Here is a 7274-nt window from a genome sequence, read left to right on the forward strand (position 1 = left end):
ACCTAGAAATGTCAGGCTGGGATTATGCTCTGATGGATTTACTCCATATGTCCAAGGGTCGGGAACTGCATATTCTTGTTGGCCAGTTATTGTAACCCCTTACAACCTCCCTCCCGAGATGTGCATGACAAAACCATACATGTTTCTGACATGTATCATTCCAGGCCCGTCGAGTCCAAAAGCTGGAATTGATGTCTACTTACAACCTTTAATTGATGATTTGAAAAGGTTGTGGATTGGAGAATGCACTTATGATATATCCCGTAAACAAAACTTTACTTTGCGAGCTGCCTTGATGTGGACAATTAACGACTTTCCAGCATATGGCATGTTGTCTGGTTGGGGTACGCATGGCAAAATGGGTTGTCCGCATTGCATGGGACACACTACGGCTTTTACGTTGGATAAAGGGAGGAAGAGCTCGTGGTTTGACTGTCATCGCAGATTTCTACCAAGAAATCATACCTATAGAAAAAACAAGACAGATTTCAAAAAAGACAAAGTGGTAAGAGATCATCCTCCACCTCGATTGTCACCAGGTGCTATATGGGAACAATTTTGTGTACTTCCAAAATTCACAGATATTGGTAAAGCATTTAGAATTCAAGGATACGGGGTCGACCACAATTGGACAAAAAGAAGTATATTTTGGGACCTCCCATATTGGAAAGATAATTTGTTGCGCCATAATCTTGATGTTATGCATATTGAGAAGAATTTTTTTGATAATGTATTTAACACAGTGATGAATGTTAAAGACAAAACAAAAGATAATGAGAAGGCTAGACAAGACATGGAAAAGTGGTGTAATCGAAGAGAGTTGGAGTTGAAGCGTCAACCGAATGGAAATTTTTTAAAACCTAAGGCTTGTTACACTCTGACTTCATAAGAAGCTAAAGCGGATTGTCAATGGTTAAAGGAATTGAGGATTCCCGATGGGTATTCTTAAAATTTAGCAAGGTGTGCCGACGCGAACACTGGGAAGTTGCATGGTATGAAAAGTCATGATTGCCACATTTTTATGGAACAATTGCTACCAATTGCGTTCGGTTCTCTACCCAAACATGTGATTAATCCACTAACGGAAATTAGTAATTTCTTTAGAGATATTTGCGCGTCAACTTTAAGAGTGGATGACATCATTAAGTTGGACCAAAATATTCCAGTCATTCTCTGTAAGTTGGAACAAATATTCCGACCTGGTTTTTTTGACTCCATGGAACATCTACCTGTGCATCTTGCATATGAAGCTTATCTTGGAGGACCTGTTCATTATAGGTGGATGTATCCCCTTGAAAGGTTTATGGGTGATTCTAAGCGGTCAGTGAAAAATAAAGCTAGGGTTGAGGGATCAATATGTGCACAATACTTGCATCGGGAGACAACACATTTTTGCAGTCATTATTTCAACAACTTGGTGTTAACTCCAAGAATCATAAGGAATCCTGTAAATGTTAATGAGAGAAGTCAATTCGTCTTATCAATCTTCGAGCTTCCAGGTCGTCCATTTGGAAAGAATGTTGTTCATTGGTTGACCCAGCAAGAAATGCAATTTGCACATGTTCATGTCTTGATCAACTGCGTTAAAGTTAAACCATATCTGGAATAAGTATACCTAACTATTTTATTTTATTTATAGTGTGAAAATAACCTTGAAACTTATAGTGTGTTTTTTTTAGGGAATTCAACAACTTCTATTTTCAAAGTACTGGTGTACAATCAACATCCAGTGTCATTCATGATCAATTTCCAACATGGTTCAAACAGAGATTGTCAGGCATTGTTACACCGACTCCAGAAATATTCCATTTAAGAAGTTTATCTGAAGGCCCTAAACGAAGCGCAAACGAATGACACACATATTTTCTGAACGAATATAAATTTCACACTGAGACTTGGACTGAAGGGAAAAAACCAAAAACAGTGGTTTATTTGTAAAAGGAGTTACAGATGGGGGTCAAGATGACTTCTATGGCTTTGTTAAACATATCTACGAGTTGGAATACAATTACTTGGACTCAGAAAATAAAGTTGTCTTGTTTTATTGTGAATGGTATGATCCAACTAGAGGCACAAAAATAGACAAGACATATGGTACTGTTGAGATTCAAATGGGCCGAAGGTACAAAGAGTATGACCCTTTCATAATGTCACATGTTGTTAGGCAAGTTTATTATGTTCCTCATCCTTCATTTGTGCCACGTAAACGAGGGTGTTGTGTTGTAATTTAAACAAAACCATTGGCCCATATCGAAAGTGGCGATCTAGTGGAAGATCTTCCTTTCCAAGTTGATGAAGTTGGACCAATTAATGAGGTGATTGCAGTTGAACAAATTAAAAGTTTGTCTGATATAACAGTTGAGGGGTATGAAGTTGATGCGTCTATATTGTTGGTTGAAGATAATATCGACGGAGAGCATGATGAGAATATCACATCAGATGATGAGAATGATATTGATGAAGAGCATGATGATAATGAGAATGATATGGATGAAGAGCATGATGATAATGATAATGATGTATATTGATGAGAACATGTGTTTGTAATTATACTAATGAACCATCTATTGAATGTTTTAATGAAGATATATATTAATGAAAATGTGTGGTTTGATTAATTGTGTATTCTATATAAATAGGTAAAATGAACCATCTATTTATATATTTGATTAATTGTGTATTCTATATAAATTGGTAAAATGCGATCCTTGCCTGAGAAGACTAAAGGTAGACGTCCGAGGGTAATGGTATGCGACTCACCTCAGACGACAGTATCTCCCCGCCCACGGACTCAGCTAGACTGCATGTCTTTGGCCAACGCTCAGCCTCTTATGCCATTACTCTCCTCTCCATCTTTTATTACCCCACCTAGCTATCCATTCCAGCAGACTAGGGGACCTAGCTATCCATTCCAGCAGACTAGGGGACCTAGCTATCCATTCCAGCAGACAGGGGGACCTAGCTATCCATTCCAGCAGAGTGCTGGACCTAGCTTTCCACCACAGGTCCCCCCAGGTTCACAACAGACTGGGGGATCTCGCACCACACATCTGACACAGGTGCCCCCATCCTTCCAACAGATAGGGGGGTCACGTACCTCACCTACCACACATATACCTCCAGGCGGGGATGATCATGTGGAGGCAGATCAGGATGATATTGAGCAGGATGAGGATAATGTTTTGTTGGATGGCAATAATCTTCAGGGGGACGATAATCTGGATGAGATTCAAATCGTCGATGGCAGATATTATATTACGCCTGTCGGAAATAAGTAAGTATCTTATTTATAATTTTTTAATTAAGTTTACATTTACTTTTTTAATATAAATTTATATTTAACGCATGCTAATTCAAATTATTGTTGTTTAGTTTTACTCTGAGTCGGACATCTGCAAAGTGTGTGAGCTATGTGATTCAGCAAATGTATAAAGATGCTTGGACGAGATTTGGAGAAGTTCCAAATAGAGATGATTGGTTTAAAAAATTTAAGGTATAATTAGTTTGTTTTTGAATTATTGTTTATTTAAAAAAAAATATTATAATTTTCTAACAGTTTATCTTAATGTCAACAGGAAAAGTGCACATGGGATGTTTTGAGCGAGAAGGTTGTTAAAAAAGTCTTTTTCACCAGAGCATCAAAAAAACTTTCTGACACCTTACGACGTGTTAGAAAGCGTTGGGAACGTGATGGTAATTATCCCGCTTGGATGGGCAAAGACACTCTTGATAAACTTCTGGTCTATTGGGATTCACCTCAATTTAAAGCTAAGTATGAAAGTGCCAACTTTTAATGACAACTTTGTGACGTGATTTTCACGTGGCAACTAAGAAGTTGCAGCATGATTTACATGTGGCAACTAAAGTTGTGGCATGAGAATCACGTGACAACCGATTTTTATTTTATTTAAGTTAATTTAATTTAAGTTTTATATTTAATATTTTTATTGTATGTGTAGGAGGATTATCAAACATTGCTTGTAGAGTTTTTGGTCACTAATCCGAAATATACTCCTATGGAAGGACAACCGCTTCATCCAGATGTTGATTTTCATATTTGGAATGAAGTTATTGGTGGAAATGGTCCTAATGGATATTTTTTTTGGTGGTGGAAGTATGGCGGGATGCTTGAGAAGTGGTGATAGAAATTTATTTGAAAGATTTAGAGATGGGGAAGGATCGTCACGCCCATCTCAATTGCCTCCGAAAATGAACAATAAGACAATTGGCGGTAAATGAGGCGAGACGCGAGTCAGAGCAACGTGAGACGGCGTTAAAAACCCAATTAGAGGAGCAACAACGACAAATAGAGGCAATGACGAAGAGGCAAACAGAGATGGAGGGGCAACAAAGACAAATAGAGATAATGGCCAAGAGGCAAGTGGAGATGGAGGAGCAAATGCGGCTATTTATGCAATTTCATGGAAGCAGTAATCAAATGTTTGGGGGAAACGTTGGAGTTGGTGGTGCACCGGCAAATCAACAAGATAATGATGAAGATTTAAACCTTGATGATTTTCCCGATCTAGGAGATACTTAATTATTATGTAATATTATTTATATTTTAGTTTTAATTTTAATTTTAATTTTAATGGATGTAAGATATTAAATCTTAATTGATGTATGATAAATTTTAATTTATATTTTGTTTATTACTTATATTTTATATTTTATTATATTATTCCATAAATATATTTTATTAATATTAATATTCAAATTATTTATTAATTATATTTTATATTTTATTATATTAATTATAATTCTTTATTAATAATAAAAACCTTTTTTAATAACAATAATTAAGTTTTTTTTAGTAAAAAGAATTTTGTTTAGTGAAGTGGTTTACATGTCACAAATGTAGTGACATGTGAATCACGTCGCTAGGTTAATTTTTTTTTAAAAAGAATTATGTTTAGTGACGTGATTTACATTTCACTATATTTGTGACATGTATATCACGTCGCTAGATGCAAAATAAAAAAAATTGTTTTGTAGTGGCATGTTTCCCATGTCACTAATCAGTGGCATGCAAAATACGCCACAAACTTTCTCCGTTAGTTGTACCATCCCTGCAAACCTGCTGCATGCCTGCTGTGTCAGCAATATGAGTTGCATAGTGTGTAGGATATAGCGACGTGATATACATGTCACTGAATAGTGACGTGAAAACCATGACACTATTACTTTACCACCTTTCCCCCTGCGACATAGTCTCTCACGTCGCAAATTTTGTGGGGTGACGTGATGTTCCTTTTTGTGGCGTGAGAATCACGTCGCTGGAGAGAACATTTTTTGTAGTGTTGGTACAAAACCATACCACCATCACAACCACATAAATTTTCAGATCGAGATTTTACAGTGGAATAAGACATATAAACACCTTTGAATGAGTTTGTCTTCAAATTCGATATTGAAACGAAACTGAACAACAACAATGTCAAAAATATTTGATGTACCTTAAAGTAGAACATTGTGTAGATGTTGTTGTCTTATTCCCGATGATGACTTTGTCGTTGGTGTTAGGGTGGTTTCTTTTATCAGCGGAAAAATGGATACTTAGTGTTTAATATATATATATATATATATATATATATATATATATATATATATATATATATATATATAAAGAAGCGCCAGTGTATATGTTTACCGGGAAAATTGGTAAACAAGCGCTAGTCCTCCAAAAATACTAAACATTTTGGTTACTCACATGATCGACTAGATTGATCCTAGGATATGTGCTTTACGTTTGATATATTCTGTTTATAATAAAGAATACTTCGACACAAGCCACATTCATGTTCTGAAGATTGTTTGATTTACATAAATCCTTAAAGTAATGTAATGGCTTGTAACAAACAGCAAAATCAATTGTAAATTAAAATGCAATAACGTAAATGACAAGAACTTAAAGATTCTGAAAAAGTTAAAGTTGTATAAAACTGTAAAAACAAAGGATAAAATGGTGTAATTATACGTACATTCTTAGAATGACTCGTTTCTCACACACTCATACTTTGAGTGATTTTAATGAGATTTTGTACCAAATGAACACCCTTAATCTATACATTAAGATCCCTATATATACTAATTTGATGCAACTGTTTCTAATGGTCTTTAGAACTGAAATCGCCACGTTGCGCCATGCGTGTTTCTTTCCTCCCTTGAAACTCCACATGTCTCCAAGTACAACAGATCATGACAAATAATAGTTATACTTTCGCTCCGACTTAACTTCTCTGTCGAAGTAATCCCTCCCATGAATTCAAGTTGTCTCATTCGTACAATACCCGCACAAGCCGCAAGAAAAGAATGGACGATTTGGAACAAGAGAATGGAGAACTTAGAGAAGAAGTTGCTACATCGAAGGAGTCTCTGGAAAGACTTAACAATATGGTGGGAGCATTGACAACTGCACAAAGCCTGCCCTTGCCTGTGATTTCGGAAATTATTTCTATACTGATACTTGCAAGTGTTCCTCAATACAACATGTCATCCAACCGTCATTGAGGCATGCCTTGCAACTTTATGCCAGAGGGTTACAAACCTCTAGAAATTGAAGTACCAAGATCTGTCGCCATAATGACTATGCCGCAACTAGTGATACATAATGTTCCTCCACATGAAGAACAATTATACAACTCTGCTGCTAATTAAAGTTCCGGAGTATATGAAAGACTGTATGAGTTTCAAGAACAATTTCTGCAAATGCAAAAGGAACTCAAGGCTCTTCGAGGGCAAGATCTGTTTGGAAAGAATGTTGCAGACCTTTGTCTAGTTCCAAATGTTAAGATTCCTCACAAATTCAAAGTACCTGACTTTGAGAAATACAAAGGAAATTCTTGCCCACAAAGTCATTTGGTAATGTATGCTCAAAGGATGACTACCCAATCTAATAATCAACAATTACTGATTCATTACTTCCAAGACAATTTGACTGGTGTTACACTCAAATCGTAAATGAATTTGGACAGTTCTATGATCAGTACTTTTAGTGACCTTAGAGAAGCTTTTGTTAAACAGTACAAGTACAACTTAGATATATGGCTCCAGACAGAGATCAACTCCGATATATGTCTCAAAACGATAAAGAAAGTTTTAAAGAATACGCTCAAAGATGGCATAGTCATAGTTTTGACCATGCTCTTCACAGTTTTTTGACCATGCTCCTCACAGCTTTGCCCCATCAATGTTTGAGGTATGCTATGTTAACATTTTTTGATTTCTCTACTACTTTTTCCAATAAATAAGTATTATACTTTTGAATTTGAATG

Source organism: Vicia villosa, unplaced genomic scaffold (assembly GCF_029867415.1).
Source record: "Vicia villosa cultivar HV-30 ecotype Madison, WI unplaced genomic scaffold, Vvil1.0 ctg.000081F_1_1, whole genome shotgun sequence".
In the NCBI taxonomy this organism is placed as follows: domain Eukaryota; kingdom Viridiplantae; phylum Streptophyta; class Magnoliopsida; order Fabales; family Fabaceae; genus Vicia; species Vicia villosa.